The sequence below is a fragment of the Pan paniscus genome, chromosome 13 (assembly GCF_029289425.2).
Source record: "Pan paniscus chromosome 13, NHGRI_mPanPan1-v2.0_pri, whole genome shotgun sequence".
In the NCBI taxonomy this organism is placed as follows: Eukaryota; Metazoa; Chordata; class Mammalia; order Primates; family Hominidae; genus Pan; species Pan paniscus.
The window spans coordinates 63147551-63168793 of NC_073262.2; the positions used below are offsets into that span (position 1 = coordinate 63147551).

At 38.1% G+C, this 21243-nt stretch overlaps 1 protein-coding gene across 9 annotated transcripts in view; it reads right to left on the bottom strand.

Moving 5' to 3' along the window:
• RBMS1 (RNA binding motif single stranded interacting protein 1) overlaps nucleotides 1–21243 on the bottom strand; it is a 220206-nt gene that overhangs the window by 180825 nt on the left and 18138 nt on the right. Inside the window, exon 1 of one of the 9 annotated variants that reach the window (XM_063595411.1) lies at nucleotides 1129–20210. The exons of the other annotated variants lie outside the window; for them this stretch is intronic. The gene's annotated coding sequence lies outside the window, so the exon portion shown is untranslated. Of the gene's footprint in view, nucleotides 1–1128; nucleotides 20211–21243 lie in introns of those variants that run through there. 9 annotated transcript variants of the gene reach the window in all.

Here is a 21243-nt window from a genome sequence, read left to right on the forward strand (position 1 = left end):
TTTAGGTAGAATTTCTAGTGAGATGGAAAAGTTCTCCATTTATTTGATTTTTCAGTATACTTAGAATAATAATTATTTGAACATCCATCAGTAAATATTGTATTCATCAGTCAAATATTTGTCTCTGATCATTCTTAAAAGTTAAATTCAAACCACCTCTGTAGCTGTCTCTCTTTCTCTGAATCGTATACTTCAGGTATACAAAGTTACAATGCAGATCCTGGTTCCTAGAATGCCACATTATACATGCCATTAAATGTTTAATCAGAACTATCATTCCAAAAAGTTTAAAGCCTCTTGTCAAGAAAAAGACTGATATCTGATGTCAATTGAAACTCAATTTTTTCATTTTTACTTCAGTTGAAAACCTGGCCTTTTCTACCTGAGCTGATGCTTTATAAATGGCAATATAAGACACGGTACAGGCTGTTATTTTTGTTTGTTTAGAAATGTCACACTCCTCTCTGTTGCGAACAAATTTGCTCAAGTTACAATTATGTCAGAAAAAGTAGATAACATGCAGTATCATTTTTTAGAATGTGCTTGTGACATTTTGTTAAACCAAGAGAAATTTTACAACTAGAAAGGGTGAGAAGAAAGAAGCAGATAAATATAATTGCAGACTGAACAAAAATGAACAGGAACACACTTGCACACTTCAGTTTATTAACTGTGGCTGGCAAGCAGTCATGCTGCATGGATACTATTTACTGCTTGGGAGGAAAATTGTGAACCTGCCTGGAGAGGACACCAAAGGAATATCCAAGCCAAGGAAAGAAAGAGAAGGGAGAGAAAATTATAACCATCACATACAATGTAATATAAACTCCATTCCCAAGCTTTTTATGGGCAGTGATTTATCCATGATAAAAGCAATATTTGGAAAATCAGTGAAAGAAAAAGAAATACAGATCAAACAGGGGAGCAGAGAGCAAGCACCTATAGGCAATGTGAAAAGAGTGGACCTAATAATTTCAGGAAAAAACAAACAAACTTAAAAAGGTAAAATAGTAGTTGTAACATTGATAATACCACCACCAATAATAGAACCTAATGTATTTAGCACACACTACATGTTAGGTACTGTGCTAAGTGCTTTCTATGGTTTGTCTGATTTAAACCTCTTACCAGCTATAGGGTGAGTCGTCTTTTTCTTTCCACTGGAAAGATGAGGAAATTGCTGTTCAATCCAATGTCAGGAAGCTAAAAGGTGTACATGAAGTCATCTGGCACTTTTGCAAAGGAATTCCAGGGAAGTTTTTTTGTTATTATTTTTAATCTAGATAATTAAGGCTTAAATAAAATACAGTATAGATTGTTACCTTACTCCTTCTAATGGAAAGTTTTCTAAGCCATATTGTAAATTTTCCTTCTCTTCTAAACACAATACCTTGAGCATAATTTAAAGTTCCCTTAATAATTCACAGTAGACTGAGCATAATTTAAACATTAGCTATCATGCTCTACTGTAAAACAGCCTCCAAGCTGCTAAGATATGTAAGGATGATTTGTTCCTTCACCACACGGAAGCTGAATGCTCTCCTGAGCTGTTCCTATTTCTTATATTTTGACTGTCTGTTCCCTCACTGCCAAGTGATCCACTCTCCAGCAGCAATGTGACCTCCCCTTCTTCCAATTTGGCTTCTTCTCCAACCTCCCCTTGAGCCACCCACTGCCAGCTGAATTCCAATCAGTTCAATTCAATACATTTTTCACAAAGTCTACTTTGACCTGTACTTGTTCTCTGTGGGCTATTTTATCAACAGTGATAGTAGAGATAGTGTGCCAAATCAAACAAACAACAACAAAAAACCTGGCACTTCTTTTCTAATAAACTTCAGCTAGCCAGATATGAGGGACTTTGTATATCTTATTAGAGTCTGAAAAGATTGACAGGCCTGTGAATTAGCAGTAGTATCCTCATTTTATTTTATTTATTATTATTTATTTATTATGTTTATTTTATTTTTATTTATTTATTTATTTATTTATTTATTTATTTATTTATTTTTGAGACGGAGTCTTGCTCTGTCGCCCAGGCTGGAGTGCAGTGGCACGATCTCGGCTCACTGCAACCTCCGCCTCCTGGGTTCAAGTGATTATCCTGCCTCAGCCTCCCGAGTAGCTGGAATTACGGGAATGCACCACCACGCCCAGCTAATTTTGTATTTTTAGTAGAGACAGGGTTTCTCCATGTTGGTCAGGCTGGTCTCTAACTCCCGACCTCAGGTGATCTGCCTGCCTCAGCCTCCCAAAGTGCTGGGATTACAGGCGTGAGCCACCGCGCGGTATCCTCATTTTGAAAGGAGTAAACTGAGGCTCTCACAGCTGGTAAGTAGCAGAGCTGAGATTTGAACATGGTCTTTCTGATTCATGTTTCACTGCCATAAATGGTGTGGGAGAAGGGAAACACAACCATTTCTTGCAGAACTAATGGCTTCAAGAAATAGCTACAATTTGCTTTATGTATTTGCTGTATGGCAAGTATTGGATAATATTACAGATTCATATTGAAATGATACCACCATGAAAGATGATCTTACAATTTGATAAGGATTCAGAGCACAGACCAGAGATTGCTAAATAGGCAACATACAATATATGATCAGCTGGGCAGGGCTGCCTATGCACTAACAGGTGCCAGCTTGAAAGTCGCACTTTCACACATCGTGTGACTTTCTCGGTGATTTCCTGGCATTCTCGGGTGCAGCTCACTACTTTTGAGGCAGATTATTGTGTGAGGGTAAAACAAATATGCAAAAAATAAAGGTTTCTCTGACTCATTTTTTAAAATTATTTTTGGGGTTATTGGTTTGTTTGTTGTTGTTGTTGTTGTTGTTTTGAGACAGTGTCTCACTGTGTCACCCTGGCCGAGTGGTGTGATCATTGCTCACTGCAGCCTCAACCTCCTGGGCAAAAGTGATCCTCCCACCCCAGCATCCTGAGTAGCTGGGTCCACAGGTCCTTGCCAGCACACCCAGCTAATATTTTTATTTTTCATAGAGATAGAGTGTCACTTTGTTGCCCAGGCTGGTCTTGAACTCCTGGCCTCAAGTGATCCTCCTGTCTGGGCTTCCCAAAGTGCCGGGATTACAGGCACCAGCCATGGCATCTGGCCTAAAACTGTCAATATCTAAAAAAACAGATCCAGAAACTTGCCACGGAAACTATTTTCAATGTCAAATTACATTTGAAAGCATTTTCTTCCCAATTCACTCATATTTAAAGTTACTTAAATCTTTACACAGGATAGAGAGGTCTTCACATGGCAACCACACTCCACAAAACTTCCTCAGATCTGTAGTAAAAATTGTTGGTCACATCTTGGTTTCCTGGATGTCAGAAAACACTAACTAAAAGAAATTGCCAGGCCGGGCACGGCGGCTCACACCTGTAATCCCAGCACTTTGGGAGGCCAAGGCGGGTGGATCACCTGAGATCAGGGGCTTGAAACCAGCCTGGGCAACATGGTAAAATCCCATGTCTACTAATGATACAAAAATGAACTGGGCGTGGTGGCGCATGCCAATAATCGCAGTTACTCCAGAGGCTGAGGCAGCAGAATCACTTGAACTCGGGAGGCAGAAGTTGCAGTGAGCCGAGATCGTGCCATTGAACTCCAGCGGCTGAGGCAGCAGAATCACTTGAACTCGGGAGGCAGAAGTTGCAGTGAGCCGAGATCGTGCCATTGCACTCCAGCTTGGGTAACAGGAACAAACTCTGTCTCAAAAAAAAAAAAAAAAAAAATCTCCAAAGTAACTTTTTAAACACAAAGGCCAATAATGTAAACTATATGCACAGAGTTATGGAGAAATGGCTTACTGGATGGGGCGGGCCCTTACACTGCATTCACTTTAGATGCACACAGCCCTTATGTGCTGCTTTGACTTTTCTGTAGCCACAAATCAGAAGTGCTCAAGCAAAAATCGCATGAGCTCAAATAGTTCCTTAGTTCAGGCAGCACCTTGAGGATACTGTTTTGGAGAAAAGACCTAATACCCATCATACAGTCTAATCATTTTTTGTGATGCAATTGTTTTGAGATTGTTTGGGTTAGGGTCGCTCTCTATTTATGTTCCAAATAATCCCGTTAATAGATGGTTTTCATTCATGTAAATTCATGCTTTATTTGTCTCATTTCTAGCACTGGCATATTTATTCCTACTTCCCATAAGTATCTACTATTTAGAGAAAACACTGGGTGGCTTCCCAAGTACGTGACATTTAATTTCATGTTAGAAAAATAAACAGGACGCCATACAAAGTACTATCATTCTTTCTGCTTCTAAGATTTACATTTAAAATGCTTTTACTTGATCCTCCATGATCTTTTTAATAGTGCAAATTCTTAAAAGATTAAATATATTTTGGGGAAACTTTTAAATCCTTAATTCTTAACAGCATATTTCAAATAACTGAAAGTGATACACATGTTAATCTTTTAAAATTTCAAGCAGAAGTATAAACCAACATAAGCATTGTGTTTCTGACCTATTTAAAAAACATTTTCCTCTTTCTCCTCCACATTTATCATTATTAACTGTTGACCAAAATCATGTATTATTTCACATGTTACATGGTTAATCTTATTGCCTCCAGTGACCAGGAGGTATTTTATGACCAAAGTTCTCAATAAATAATTTACTCCACTTTTCCATTACTTAGAAAGTAATGTTTCACAATAGGGCCTGACACTAATACTCCAAGCATAGCCACTGATTTACTAAATAGATGATCTAAGGTCTAATGCACATATCTTCTTTCTAAGAGATCAGTTCATCAATATTGATTGAAACCAATGTGCACAAAAGTATATATTAGGAACACAGGAACTTCCTCTAAACACCACTTTACTTCAAGCCTAAGCCTGCTGAGCCAGGGGAGGATTTATGGCTTTTCCTACACCAGCATCATTAATTGGGGAAAATTCTTAATTACAATCTAACACACAATTCAATCCATTAACCTTGTAGATAAGTTAAAACTAACCTCTGGGCCCACAGAAGGCAGATGCTCCCTGAAGCAGGTGATGGCTCCACTCCTCCCCCAGTGGTTGTCCTTACCCAAAGCAAGGCAATCAAGGTGAATGCCCTGATTCTGGTCATAACTTTGAAGAGGCATCTGCTTTTTGCTTTTTGTGGGGAATAGGGAGTTGAGGGCATGCAATGACTCTGAAAGGCACCAAGTCAGAGGAACAGGAGGAGAAGCAGGTGGTGACCAGCCTGGGTGCCTTCACCACTCAGCATGTCACCATGAGGTAAGGGAATCAACACATATCACACACACACCTCAATCCATGGGCTTTGCAGATGACAATATATTTAATCCTGGCAACAGCTCTGCAAAGTCAGCATCATTTCCCCAGTTTTGCAGATAAGGACACTGTGGTTCAGAGAGACTAGCAGTCTCACGTAAGGTCACGTAGGACAACTGTGATATGACCACAGGTCAGTGGGGTGTGACCACAGGTTATCAGCTAGCTAGTTACCAGGGGAAGGGAGTCCTGGCTCTGCCACTACACAACAGTGCCTGCTTCCTTTTCTAACACAGGCCATTGGACAACCTGTTGCTTTTCCGCAATTTCCTCTCTGACTGTTTTGCTTCTTTTTAATGATGCCCTTGAGTCAACTTATTCTGATTTCACTAATATATCTTATTCTGATTTCACTGATATATCTTATTCTGGTTTCACTAATATAACCATATTGAATGGCGAGGTAGAAGAAAGGATGTGTGTTTTCTCCCCAGTCCCTAAGCTCTGTGAGAAACATCCGTGCCCTCAACCTCCCTTTTCCTATGATCTTGTAAGACATACAGCATCCTCTTGTCATCTCCGTCCTTCATCTAGTCTACAATAATAAGAGTTAAATGAGCAATAAAACTTAATATTATCCCTCCTAGAAAAGGTGTTCTTGCTAGGTAAGGTGGCTCACGCCTGTAATCCCAATACTTTGGGAGGCCAAGGCTGGAGGATCACTTAAAGCCGGTAGTTTGAGACCAGTCTGGGCACACAGCAAGACCCTATCTCTTAAAAAAATTATCCAGGTATGGTGTTGCATGCCTGTGGTCCCAGCAACAAGGGGACTGAGGTGGAAGGATCACTTGAGCTCAGGAGTTCAAGGCTGCAGTGAGCTATGATTGATCCAATGCACTTCAGCCTGGGCAACAGAGCAAGACTCCATCTCGAAAGAAAGAAAGAAAGAGAGAGAGAGTGGGGGAGAGAGAGAGAGAGAGAGAGAAAGAGAAAAGAAAGAAAGAAAGAAAGAAAGAAAGAAAGAAAGAAAGAAAGAAAGAAAGAAAGAAAGAAAAAATGTGCTCTTTTGAAAAAATCAATAATAATTCTCTGATGAAAAGAATAAGGAGAAAATGGTGGCATTTCAAGCATCTGAGTGAGAGGCAGGGTGGCCGTGGCCTTGCCTGAAGTTCTTCACTTTAATTCCAGTAAGTGGAGGGACAGGAATGACTTCCTGTCCCTTTCATTTCATTTTTGTAAAGTCAGCGCAACAGTCACTAAGGGCAAGAGCCTGCACCTTCATCACCTCTGGAAGGAAAGCTGCGGTTGGCTGGTCCAGCTTCGGGAGCGCTATAGGCCACAGCATGTGTGCAGGCCTGCAAAGGCTGCAGAAGATACCCCAGCTGGGCTCACACCCATCACTGCCACTCACCGCTGCCTTCCTCTTTGCGTTATAACCTCCACTTTCACTACTCTGTACTCCATTAGGCTCACACAAGTATTTGCCTACAGCTAACAATTCAGAAATTCTTCACAAATACACATTTCCAGTAGAAAATAATAGGAGATCATAGCAAGGAGAGAGAGTTTCGTTGCCCTTGGACTTGCTGGTTATTTTCTTTTAGGCATTAGCCATTGAAGTGGCCATTTGCTTCGCTGTAAAACAATCCCTCAGGCTTGCAGACTGTCGAGTAGAATCATTATTGCCATCTTCTTGATTTAATAATTTCAATCAATATTCAGTTTTCTATGACAATGGAAGGCAAGTGGCAGAGCAGATGGCCCTGAACAACAGACAGCACAAGAGTTATTACTATTGTTTTCAGCTAGTGGATGCCTCACAGGCTCTTCACCAATTTCCTTTCCAAGTTCTCCTTTGCTTAGCTCAACGGGCCCCAAACTTGGATGTGCATCAGATTCACCAGGGCGAGGGTATTCAAGTGACCTGACAACCTGTTGCCGTGTGAGAAAAACCAATCTGTTTTGTGCTATTTATCACAAATAACTGGCAAGTGGACACTCAAGCATTTGACCATGCTTAGTATAAGGACACAATGCCTGCCCTCTGCTCTGTCTTATGCCTTTTGCCCAAGATTTCTAGGTAGCAGCCCTGAGCAGGCCTTTAATGTTAACATATGACACCAGTCAAATTAGGGCAGAAAAGGAAGGAGGTGAAGAAAGAAGAAAAGGTGCTATTTTGTTGAAAAAGCACAGTGAGTGGTATCTGGGTGGAAGACTTTAAACCTAGGCGGTTTTTGAGATTCTAGTACTGGGTAAGTAGAAATAATACTCTGAACAAGAAGAATATTTGGCAAGAGGAATAGAAACTTTAAGCAAAAGATAAGGAACATCATATTAGCCAAGGTCATTTCTTTCTTTTTTTTGAGATGGAGTTTCACTCTTGTCGCCCAGGCAGGAGTGCAATAGCGCAATCTGGGCTCACTGCAACCTCTGCCTCTCGGGTTCAAGCGATTCTCCTTCCTCAGCCTCCCGAGTAGCTGGGCACCCCCATGCCCAGCTAATTTTTGTATTTTTAGCAGAGATGGGGTTTTACCATGTCGGCCAACTGGTCTTGAACTCCTGACCTCAGGTGATCCACCCGCCTCGGCCCCCCAAAGTGCTGGGATTACAGGCATGAGCCACAGCACCTGGCCAGCCAAAATCATTTCTAAACTTAGATAGACATTTCAGTTAAAGAATGAAACCCCAAAAAGAATGGAAGAGATGGGAAGTTAGAAGGCAGTCTAACATTTGTTATTTACAGTATACATGAAAGGAAAATCATAGCAAGGAAATGGGCTCTTCCTGCAGAACTGAGAAGAAAATGGAACCCACTGTCAAGAGAAGAAAGAAAAAAAAATGTTATCCATAAAATTAGCCAGATGCTTTTTCTTCCCCTTCTGACAAAACCAGGTTTCATTTCTGCCAAAAGTAGTTTTCACATAAAAGAAATGATAACCTGTTCTAGAAAAAAGAGGTTCAAAAAGATGTTCAGAGTGGTCAGGATGGTTAATCCAATAACTGTAAAAGCTGATTCTTACTCACTTAAGCTATTAAATCCAGAACCTTTCAGTAGATATCTACTTTCATTTTATAACATGCCTCTCAAAAAACATCAATTCAGGCTGATACAAGACTAAGTATTTAGGGCTGAAAATGATAATGATGTAGTCTTTTCAACCAGGATTGTAATCAGGAGGGTGAGCCACCGGCCCTTTCAGAATGAGACGCACTTCAGTGAGTTCAACAGCAACTTCGCGGCCGGGCGCGGTGGCTCAGGCCTATAATCCCAGCACTTTGGGAGTTGCGAGGCAGGTGGATCATCTGAGGTCAGGAGTTCGAGACTAGCCTGGCTAACATGGTGAAACCCCATCTCTACTAAAAATACAAAAATTAGCCGGGCATGGTGGCAGGTGCCTATAATCCCAACTACTCAGGAGGCTGAGGCAGGAGAATCGCTTGAACCCAGGAGGCAGAGGTTGCAGTGAGCTGAGATTGCACCATTGCACACCAGCCTGGGTGACAAGAGTGAAACTCCGTCTCAAAAAAACAAAACAGCAGCTTTGATGGAGAGCAAAAAAGGCAATTTAACTTTATGTCTCCTATTTCATTCCATGGCTGTTCTCTTTTTTCATTCACAAGTGTTTTGTTTATTATGTGGTCTGTCTTTCTCTATGGTTATGAAAAGGAATTTGAATTTTGTGAAATTAAATGCAGTTAAGCCACCTACGATAAACTTAAAAAAACACACATACACAAAACACTATTTTACTAACTAAATGACAAAGCCTTTTAAAAGAAGTATAGAGCAAAGTGCTCTCCTATATGCCAGTGGAAGGATAAATCAAGACATCCCCTTCAGGAAACACACACCATGCCACACCACGACTCCCCACTCCACTTGCAGACACGTGTCTCAGAGAATCTACCACACATGCACACAGAGATCCACACAGGGATGGGCACCATGACATATCTGTAACTGGAAAAACCAGCAACAGCTTACATCATCAAAAAGTAAACAGTTCAGCAAATTATGATATAATTAAAAAACAGAAAACTACTATGCAACAAAATGAATAAAATAACACATTTCTCAAAAACAATGCTGCATGAAGAAAACTGCGGAAGGATACATAGATTATGACATCATAAATGTAGATTTAAAAACATAAAATACAGTTGTACGTATTTTTTATTAACATACAAAAATGTAGGAGAAGTGTGCATATTAAGAGTAGACTTGAAATTCATGGTGAGAGGTGCCTCTGAGGAAGAAAGGCAGGCAATATTTTCTTTTATTAAAAAGAAAAAAGGAGGTAAAGCATATGGTCAATATTGTAATCTGTTAACACTATCAGGTGGTTATATTGGTATCTTTTATGTTGTCCTCAGCAGCTTTTTGAATATTAAGTTACTTTTTAAATATTGTGTAGCTTTCACTATTTTCCATTTAAAAGTCACACATTTTCTTGAGTTCATTCAATTGCCCATTTACCTATGCATTTGACAAATATCTATTGAACATGTCATTAATCCTAGGATGTGAAGAGTTGAGAAAATATTGTTGCCCTTGCAAGAACCACATGAAATGGACTAATTCTTATTTAAGAATCCTGTCATATTCCGTAAGTAGGTTTCTGTACACCATAAGGAAGGATTTCCACTAGGTTTGATATTGTCCAAGAATAATTGCAATGTGCTTATTTACAGAATAGTATGCTACTGTAGTTCCATAAATAAAATGGTCATTATTTATCTTTATCTTCTTGTCAAGAGTTTTTATTAAAGGGCATCTAAGCAAATGAATCTTGAGGATGTTCCAAAGTGAGTTATCATCAAATAATCACCATGACAAAAAGTCAAATAAGCTAATCTTTCTTTGAAGGTTTTCCAAAGAGACAGATTAATTGGCCAACCTGTCACCATTAATGACAAAAGCATGTGATGTGGTGTAACTTGTATTTGGCATAGTCATTATGATTGTACTTCCAACATCTTATGACGCAATTCTCTAGAAATTCAAGATTAAGTGTTTGGTTCATCCTGTCTCTAAGGTAGCCACCAATAGTCTTTGCATAACAAATATCAACAACTATACTGAACAAAAAAATCAAACAGTACTCGATATTGTTGGCTAACTCTAACATTGCTCCTGCCCAACTCAATCCTACATTTTTTATTCAGATTTTTTATTTGATAAAAGAAGCACCGCTTTTTTGGTCATCACATGTCAGCCCTCAGGCTTTCAGGCTACCTAAGTATCTCTTACTCTCAGAGAAGTACTCTAGATCTTACTCAGGTAAGAAAAGGTCAGACACTAACCGGGTTACAACCAATCTCAGGAGTAAGGAATCCCAGCATTGAATCATTAAAGCAGGCTTGGCACAGGAACCAAGCCGGAGGACTGTGGGGCAGAATCTTCTCTTCTCTCTAGGGCCTTCTCCTGAGTGTTCTCAACAGTTACCAAAGCTCAGAGCAGAGCTCATCAGATTACGAAACTGATTCAGATCATCTAAGCCTATGCTTGGTCTGATCAAGAAACAGGCAACAAAACTCCAGGTACAAAGGGGCTTTGGCAGAGCTACACCCTCCCCACACCACACACACACACACACACACACACACACACACACACACACACATTTCTAGAATTTCAATCTTTACATAGTAGTTAAGAATGTCATCTAACTTCCACACAGCCTCCCTGTCTTGATAATTCTAACACTTATCAGAAAAGTGTTTATTATTTTAAAATGTATCTATGTATGACTATCATATGGAATATACACACAAAGTGTTTTAAGTGTTTTATTGTACTTTTATTGCAATTTATTACCATCTCGAGTGAGTTACATTATGTCTGCCAATCATGCCTATAAAAACCAAAGCTCCTAAAATCATTCTTTTATGGCATTAAATGTATTCAATAAATTATACGGTACTGATATACTCTAGAGATTCCTCTGAATATAACAAAATATAAATATAAAATATTGTTTGCTTTCAATTGATGCTTTGCCAAACTCTAGTTAAAGAGGAAAAAACCCTCTAAATTAGACATCCATGTGAAAATGAGACACCAAGCAGATGTCAGGCTAATTTTAAGATTTTTAAATTTGAGAATTGGAACAGTGAAGTCCTCAGCTTTTGTTTTTATCTGAAATACTCATTTCTCAAATGTTAACACAGTAACAGAAAGCCAACATGTACACAACACACACAAAAACAAAAACAGAACAAAATTAAAGCCCAAATCTCAAGTTCCAGAACCCACACCTATGATGCCATCGTTTGCTGTATCTGCTTTTAGTTGACTTCTTTATAGTTTTGATCTTTATTGTGGATAAGTAACTTAAGTGAACCTAAAAGGAGATAAAGAAAAACAAAAACAAAAAGCTAAGTGAAGCTCTGCTTCAAGGAAAGCAGTGAGGTGGAGTGAAAACAGTGACTTTGAAGTGTGACGGAGGTTTCAAATCCTGGCTCAACTCCTTACCTGCCATATGACCTTGGGCAGTTGCTTCACCTCTGTGAACCCCAGCCTCCTCTTATGTAAAATGGGATGATAATAATTATTTGCTACAGTTGTTGATAAAATAATTTCTTAAAGTGCCTGACAATAGTAGGCAATAAATAAATAAATGTTAACTAATTCTCTTCTCCTTGTCTCTTTTCCCAAACAAGATGCGAATTATCCAGGGAGAGAGCATGAGGAAAGTGAGCAACACTATGGAAGGAGAGAAATGCATAGAATGTTACCCAGTGAAGACTATAAGTCAGGAGGACATTCTAGTCTGCACATGATAACAAAAAGATGGGCGTTCCTGCAGATCATATGGGGGTAAAAAGAAAAAAAAAAAAAGGTGGGCAAGGACCAACTGCTGTGAGGAATGCAAAATGAACGCAGCTGACCAGTAAGTGTACAAGGTGAAAGCCTAGCCACAAAGGAGAAGAAAGTTCATTTAGTGAGAGCCAAGGAGAAGAACCAGGATTTCTGATTAAACACCACTTGGATTCCTAGTCTTATCGCCTGAGTGCCATCTCTAAGTGAACCTTATGCACAGCAAGGAACAGTGACGCAAGAAACTACAGCCAAGTTTGTTTCCCAAACGTCAGAGAGGTTTAGCAGAAATAACACTGTGAAGACATGGTCATCTAGACTTACTCATAATTTTCAATGTATGAGAGCACCACAACCATCTTCCATACAAAATAAGCTTTTTGGTCCCACTGGCAGTCAACAAGGCAAAACCTGTCTGGGCTTTCAAATGTCATGGATCAGCTGGATATATAGCAACATAAACAAGTTTTCATCAGGTCTAAAATGCCATCAACAGTAGGATACACCATTAGTCTATGTACCACTAATAAATTTTTTAAATGCTCCAAAATGAAGAGTCTGACAGAAGACTGCTACAGAAAACTGAGACACCAAAGGGTCACATTTTCTAGGGAAGGGCTAACAAGAAATAAACTTGCCACGCTGAAAGAAACAGCAAGTAGACATGTATATCTCAAGCTTGGGACCAGCTGAAGAAAAAAAAAATCTCTGAGAATGCAAACTGCCAACTGGTACTGCATCCACACAACCAGTGTGGTACAAGAAAACCTCAAGCAGGTAATTTAATATCAAGCAGTCTCATATTGGTAGTGTCCCTGAATGGCTATCACAAGCAAACACAAATCTCCTCTGAAGAGCTTGACTCTAATCCAGGCTGATGACCCACTGAAACATGCCATCAAATGTAAGACACACCCCAACTTCAGGGATGTTAAAGAATGGGGAGGAAAGGTGTGCATTAGAATTAAAGAAATGTAGTAGCCATTTTCCTAAAAGAATAAGGTGATATTATATATATGGGTCTGGGTCACTCAACAAATATTTATTAGTGGGTATCCACTACATGAGTAACAAAGGTTTCAAAGAAATTGAAGGCACGATCCCTGCTCACAAGTGGCTCATTAACAATATCTCTGAGAACATGGATTCATGTTTCTATCTGATTTAGTTTTGGACTGTTTGCCAACATGGTTATGGCACAGTTACAAAATGGTTAGACAGGTAAATGCACCCTGCTCCAATCTTGAGTAGGCGTTTTTACTGCCTAGCATTGGAAGTTTATCTATGAAAAGTCAGCCTTAATATAAGTAAACTTATTTTCATTCCTTCAATTTCAACAAAAAACATACAATCTATTTTCTGATTACTTTGATTAGCTTTCACTCAAACTAATAGTATTATGTACAGTATGTGGGACAGGTAAATTTGATCATTTGGTTAAAATGTATAGATTAAGTAGATATTATTAACTTCTATTTGGGGCAGGAAAGTTTGAGGTAACTTCATCTTGAAGGCTTTTAAAAAATCTACAATGTAAGACATCATTAAAGTAATTTGTATCCATTAATTCAACTTTGAAAAGTGAACATATATTTTGGTCAAGAGAGATTCAAACTCTTGCATGAAAGGAAGTATCAGGGGTTAGCTAAATCATGGCTCACAGAAAATATTATTTGTTAGCATTAGTTTTGCCCTTACCCATGGATAGGGCTACCTGTGTTAGAATTATTATATATACATATGCCAAAACCCAGCCCCAGAGGACCCTTCAACACAGTCTCTAATGCCATTTCTTGGGAAATGTTCCGTTACCATCATCTAAAAGAATACAGGTTTCCCCTCCAAAGACAGAGCCACTTGGATTCATGCCTTTGTACTTTTCTTGGAATACCCTCATCCCTGATTTGGGTCCTGGTAACTGTTTACAAGAAAACACAAAGAGAATCTTAGGAAATAAACTACATACAAATTAGACATATCATAGGTGCCCTTTCAAATTCCACATGGTCTGGCTCATCTTTACACATTAAATCATTCTTTCATTGCACTTGCAATCTCTTTTCTGAGTTTACCCTCGTTTTCAACCTTAACTCAAACCAGCGTCCTGTCCTCTTTGTCAGAGAGGCAGGACAGGACCCAGAGCTTCCCGCCTGGGGCTGTTTCTCATATCTTTGGTTCTTGTTGCCACCCAGCCCTGACTCCAGGCTTCCCTGGAGTCCGCCCACACAAGGTGTCTGCAACTCGGGGCTGCAGGGCCTTGAGAGCTTCCAACCATTCTCTAAATGTGTTGTTTCTTTAGTGGGTTCTAGTTTCTTCTCAGTTGGCTAACACTCTGCAAGAATCACTATCCAACGCTTTCTAGTTTCCCATCTTGGTACCCACCTCTCCACAGACCCTTTTCTTCAGGGAGTCACTACCCTCAGCATTTCTACCCAGACCTTCTGTTTCCTCTCAGGACTTTATTGGCATTCTGTAACTAACTCTCACACAAGCGTATCAACGCAGAAATGATTCTGGGGAAGTACCCAAAGAGCTGTCATGAGATAACATAGAATTACAGGGCAGACTCATTCTGGAATGTAACTTGGAAAGAGGTTAACAGATTTCAAAAAGCTGAAATAAAATAAAGGAGACGAAAAGTTGACCTCGTAATGAATAGACACAACAGTGAAAATCAGGGAGGGGCTAGAAATTTCTGAAAGGAGGAATGATAAAGAAGATTCTTAATAAAAAATGTCTGGCCTGTACTGGCAACATCTGAAGCCTTATGCTGGTAACTAGGATTTCATTGAGTATGGTACTCCAGAGCCAAGACAGTAAAACTGCACAGATATATTTTTAAACCCATGAGGCTGTTGTGCGGGTGTAGATGTAAAAGAAAAACAAATGCAAGCTGGTGTTCTGCTTGGAATAGCTCCACATCACACTCCCCAATATTATTCTATAAACCCAATTTATTTTTACTTCCTAGCGTATGTTAATTATCTGTATTACAGAGTTTTTCGATTGTCAGTAGAAAACAACAACATTATTTACTTCTCACAGTACACAGGTATTTTCCTGATTATATGAAAAAGTATAACATTTATAAATTAAATTTATTCTATCTATCAACCACATCAATTTGTTGTCCTCTTCCTTTTTCCTATTACTTACTCTAACATAAAATACGTTCATACTTATCTATGTTTTATATTTTAACAATAGTGATTTGCATACAGATAAATTTTCTAGAACAGTGCCCATCACATGGTAAATATTTAAAAATGTTACCTGTAATCACTATCATTACTATCGTTATTGTTGTTAATAACAACGTTCCTTATTATAGTAAATTCTATCATAGTCTATACCTGCCAGGAAATTCCTACAGCTATGCAAGATGGATGTTGCCTCATCCATAGAACATTTTTTATCTTTCCTGGACAGAAATTAGGTCTATTTCTCTAGTTTTTCTGCAGATCTCTCTCCTGATACCATCCGTGGCCCTCATCTTAGATTGTTAATGTCTGTTTACTATATTCTATTTCCTGTATCAGACTGTACTGTACTCGCTCTCAGAGTGGGGGGGGTATGACCAACCTATGAATCCCCCATATGCCTAGTTAAGAATATCTGTGCAATGAATGTTATAATGTAAGAAAATGTAACAGGAAACCAACATGGTGTAATTCTTGCCTTCAGTTCCAAGAATGGTCTCTCTCGGACCCATGTCTTTTTATTTCAACATTTTTATACAGTATTAGAAAGCATCTGTCCACAATAAAATCTCCAAATCTGCATATAGCACCCTACCCTTTCATTGCACTGACATACTGAGCTGATGGGGATAAGCTGTGGGAAAAGTGGGACAGAAAAGTGACAGATGATCTTCAATATCCATAAGCAAGACTTAGCCCACTAAACCACCAGTTCTAACTGGAACCATTTGGGAGTTATTTTGGACAGTTTCTGAAAGGCAGGAGCCCAATATGAACCAAAACTCAAAAGGGCAATAAATGCTGGGCAGGGAAATAAAAACTATTTATTGGAAATAAAACTGAAAACATAATGCTTCTATGTACAAAATTCAAGTGCGTGTAAATTGGTCACTCTAGGAGGTTGTAATGATTGCCCTTTGAAAACAATGAAATGCAGAATTACTAAAATGATTCAAGGAATACAGACATTTCTATGTAAGTATACATATTAAAACTAGGAGTCTCTAATCTAGAAAAATATTAATTTAAAGGAGATATTTTAAGTTTATAAAGTCATAACTAAATTTATTCATCAACTTATGGAAAAATTAGGAATAGAGGAAAATGTTTGAAATACATATTTTTGGGGAGAGAGAAGCATATTACAAATATGTGTGAATCACAATGCTGGGTTGTTTAAAGAATATCTGGAGCAACTGGTTGATCTCTCGCAACTCACAACTTGTACTCCAAGAAACTCCCTCCCTCATTTCCAAAAGTAGAGACAAAATCATGTTTGGGAAATCCTTTGGTGTGTGTGTGTGTGTGTGTATATATATATATATATATATATATAACCTTTCATACATTCTGATTATAAGTAGAAGCCCACTAGGTATTAGAAGAAGTGAAGAGGATTTATACTCTAAGAGAAAGTAAAGGACAAAAAGTTGTTTGTATTAAGGGCTTTAAACTACAAGTTTCAGGCCAGGTTAGAGGGAGGCAAACATTTCATTTCTCATTGAAAAATTACATTTTAGGAACTGTTTTGATATTTTGAGGTACACTAGCACTCAATCATTCAAGTATCCTGCTGTAAATCTATTTATCAGGCTGACAGTTATTTATGTTTTTGCTAAATAACAGGTAAACTTGTATGAAGCAGTTAAATCCTCTCTCTAGAAACATGCTTAACAAATTTCCAAATTTCAGACAACAGACTAGAAAACAGAAGCAAAAACAGCTGGCGTCACTGGCTTCAGTGACCTAAATTGAGCCCAAATCTTCCTCCTCGTTTTGAGTCAGGCATTTTTGTGTCAGTTGACATAACTATATTTTATTTTGGTGTTGATGTAAACTATTTCTCAGAATTACAAAGCCAAACATTTCTGGGAAACAGGCAGAGAAAGAAAACTTCAATAAAAACCCAATACCTAGATTAAAAATATATATATTTGTATTTCTGAGTGATAGAACTATAAATCAATCTCTTAAATATTTCTATTTTCCTCAGAAAAAATTGCTTCAATTGTGTGTCATTCCCTTTTACTGTTGCTAACAACACCGAAGGATAAAACATTCTGGCCGAGCTATAACTATAAAATTAGCCTAACTAACTTTAACAAAATATGATGTGAACTTAAAAGTTAGCTTGTGTTTTGTTTCATTTTAATCGATAATATTGTTGCCTCTTTGCATGTGCTATTTTTTGAAAATGTCTGAAAGAGGAAATCAGGAAGTGCATTTTGTATTAATTTCTAGTGTTATTTTCAAACAAATAAAATTCACTTTGTAATTAATTTAAATACAATCTCCCTTTTTTATACAAGCTTAAATAAAAGTCCAAATAAGGTGAGTGCTTAAGCTCAGTTGCAAACAATATAAGTATTGCATTCTTTGACAGTCACAGAAATAATTCTCATTCAGTGATCCTTTTATTATTGCTATCTTTAGTTTCCATGGGGGTTTATGTGAATAAAATAAAATAAAATCCCACATGTACTCAGATAGAATTACAAATGAATGTTCTCTATTCCTGTTTATGTTAAGAGTTCCAAGAATGACTATCATGAGTACACATAATGGTGCTCTTTTAGCAGTGCTGACATAAAAGGGCCACTCAACTATGTTGTTTAATTGTATATATTCCAATGCTAGGCAACTCTCCAAACCTTATTGTAAACATTGTATAAGGTCTGTAAGTTTGGCAAAATAATGGAGCTCAGGCTTTTACAGTTAACGCTAAGTGACAGTTGACTTCTCTTTAGGATTGTATATATTGTTTGCCTTGATTAGTGCAGATTGCTCTGTCACGTAAAACAAGCTGGCATTTGGAAACTCAGCCTAATGTTGCGCTCTAAGGGTGTCACTTTTTCCCCATGCACACTGACCTGGTGCAGTGTTTTGTTTCCAGGTCTATAGAAAAAAGTAATCTATTACAGATTCTTGTGTTAAGGCTAGAAATAGAATAGAATAGGAATATTCAATCAACTGCTGTATTGAACATGTATTAAGTACACTGGTATTACGTAGCAACAGAGAGATTTTGTTAATTTCATGGAATTTGTCATTTAAAAGTATTTTTAGGCAAAATTCATGTTTTTATATACTCTTGAAGCAGACCCTAATTTCTGTGCTATGATTAAGGAGGAAGGAAAGGCAGAGAAACATAGGATAAAAGGTAGTACATTCCTACCCTTGAGTTTTATAAGAATGAGGCTCATTTACTGTTCAAAGGACATTGTTTATACATTCCAGACTTCCATCTTATAATTGCTCTAGGATTTGTAAAAAGGAAATCTCAGCAGGGCAGCAAAATTTATTCAAAGCAATAGCTGCACATAATTGGTATAAAATACCAGAACAGTCTGCTCTGAAAACTCTTTTTCTCAGCAACGCAGATTTCCACCCCCTCAACTCTCTTTCCATATGCAAATAAAGTTTGACTACTTCTCCTCTATTACTTGAGTCTTTTCTTCCTCTACTCAGATAATCTATTTTTTAAAGGTCCTATAAATATTTTCAATACCTTTTATATGAAAAACTTTTTTGATGCCCGTTTGGTTTTATTAGTGTTTACCTGGTTACTATGACAACAGGTAAGAAGAACTCATGTTGTAGAGGAAAGCTAGTTTTATCTTTATATTTTCATAAAGCATTATGAGTTAATTATGTGTTTTATCATACATAAAGGTTAAAAACTTCTCTGCTGTGTTATTGCCATCTCAAGAACTCAATTAAATGAACAAAGGAACATAAGTTTGAGTCTGGATATTATTATTCAAATTTGAAAAATATATTAAAAAAAAGGTGAGTCACAAAGTGTGGCATATCCCATACATTACAACCACGAGTCTAGAGTGTTAGCTGGACTTCTGACAAAATTCCTTCAGAGGTAAAATAAAAAGAAACAAAATAACAGCATCTTCCTGTTTAAAGGGACATGTTCATTCTAAAAGTTATTTCCAACAAGTTCTTTTTTGTGTGTGTTGATGAACAAGCGTACAATAGCTTTGCTAATTTAATACCACTTTAAAACATCACTTGATAGGATTTGGGCAGATGTTTCTTTACTGATATGACTGCAAGATCATGGGATTTTGCGGTTGTTCTTTTTGAAAGAGAAAAACATCTCCGTGAAACCAGAAACACCACCTCTCAATAGGAAGGATTAAAAAACATTCTTCAGTCGTGATGGTTGCCTAATAATGTGAATGTATTCAACGCCACTGAACTGTACACAAAAATGGTTAAAATGACAAATTTAACATTATTTACCACAATAAACAAAACAAAACTTCTTGAGTACGTATGTACAGGAAGAGTCATTTCAAACATTTGTCATAATCAAACTTAGAGCTTGTTCCTTTTAAAATGCAAAATCTCTGATATAATTCTTATGACCTATTAAAGACAGATTAAATAAAGCATAATGTGGAAAAGGTAGGCAAAAAGTAGGCTTGAGTAGTGTAAGAATAACCAGAAAACAAATATCCATTAACTCAATGTCCTGCAAAGTATTTTCAGTTGCGTCGCAAGTAATATATCGTATTTATGGTGTGATAATCTTTCACATCCTTGTTGAATAATTATGAGATTCAAGTGATTGTTTTTTTCAGGTTATGGACTTAAGATAATGCAGATTTCTGAAGACAGCCTAAAAAATCCCACTAATAACTAATTTTCTTAGAAAGTTTCCATTATTGTTTTGCAATAGACCTGTAAAAATGCTATGGTAGGCACTCACTACTGCTTATCTAATTCATTTGAGTAATCACAGCAGATTTTTAAAAAGGCAATGGGTAGCCATGTTAACTGAAAGAAATGAAACTATCCATTAAGAAAAGTAGTAAGCAGCCGTTCCTTTATTCAACAAAATTTACTGATTCCCACACTTCATTCGCCTCTCCATCTTCTCCCCTCTATCCTGTGCCCTGGGGGCCGACCACAGGCCCTGCATCACTGGTATCCTCCTCTCTCGGGCTTCCTATTGGTTCCAATTGGAGGCACTGGCAGATCTAAGGGTAGGAGGAAAGTGAGAGATAACTGGTCAACACGGGCTTGGTCCTCGGCTGAAGGTCTCACCTCTCTCAGGGAGACCCCAGCACTGGGCTTCCCCTCCAGGTTCTGGTAACTGCTCCCACCCTTTGCTCTTTCAGACTTTGAGTAGTAAAAGCACTCGTATTTTGCTGGCCTCAGAAAATGTCGTTGTCTCTTTTAGGTTTCCCTAAGACCTGCCAACACATTTGTAAATATTCCTTAAATACCAAGTTTGCGTATGTATGTCATGCATTGCCTATCAGAATCCTAACTAATATAATCACATATTCCTGTCAGACACAGTTTTAGGTCCTTAGAAACCTTTAGCAAATCCTGAGAAATATTGTTTTTAGATATGTAGCCATTTATTTTGCTTTTTAAAATTTAATTGCTTTTCAATTAATAATGCCCCATCCATATGTTATTTTTTAAATTATACTAATAGAGTAGAATGGGCCCCCCCATTTTTTTTTTTTTTTTGAGAAGGGTTCTCACTCCATCACCCAGGCTGGAATGCAGTTGTGTGATCTTGGCTCACTGCAACCTTCGTCCCCTGAGCTCTGTCAATCCTCCCGCCTCAGCCTGTCATGTAGCTGGGACTACAGGAACAAGCCACCACATCCAGTTAATTTTTGTATTTTTTTGTAGAGATGGGGTTTTGCCATGTTGCACAGGCTGGTCTCAAACTCCTGGACTCAAGTGATCCACCCACCTCGGCCTCCCAAAGTGCCGGGATTACAGGCATGAGCCACCACACCTGTCCACCGCCCCCCTTTTCTATACACATTACATTCATTATATTTAACTTAAGATAGTCATTGAATACTTGGTTTTTTGCATTTTATGAAGTGTTTATGTGACAACGACAAACTAACTTAGTAGTGATTGCCTTTGGGGACACTATGAGCAAGTCTCATAGTAAAGCTTGAGATTGAGAATATTACTTAGGT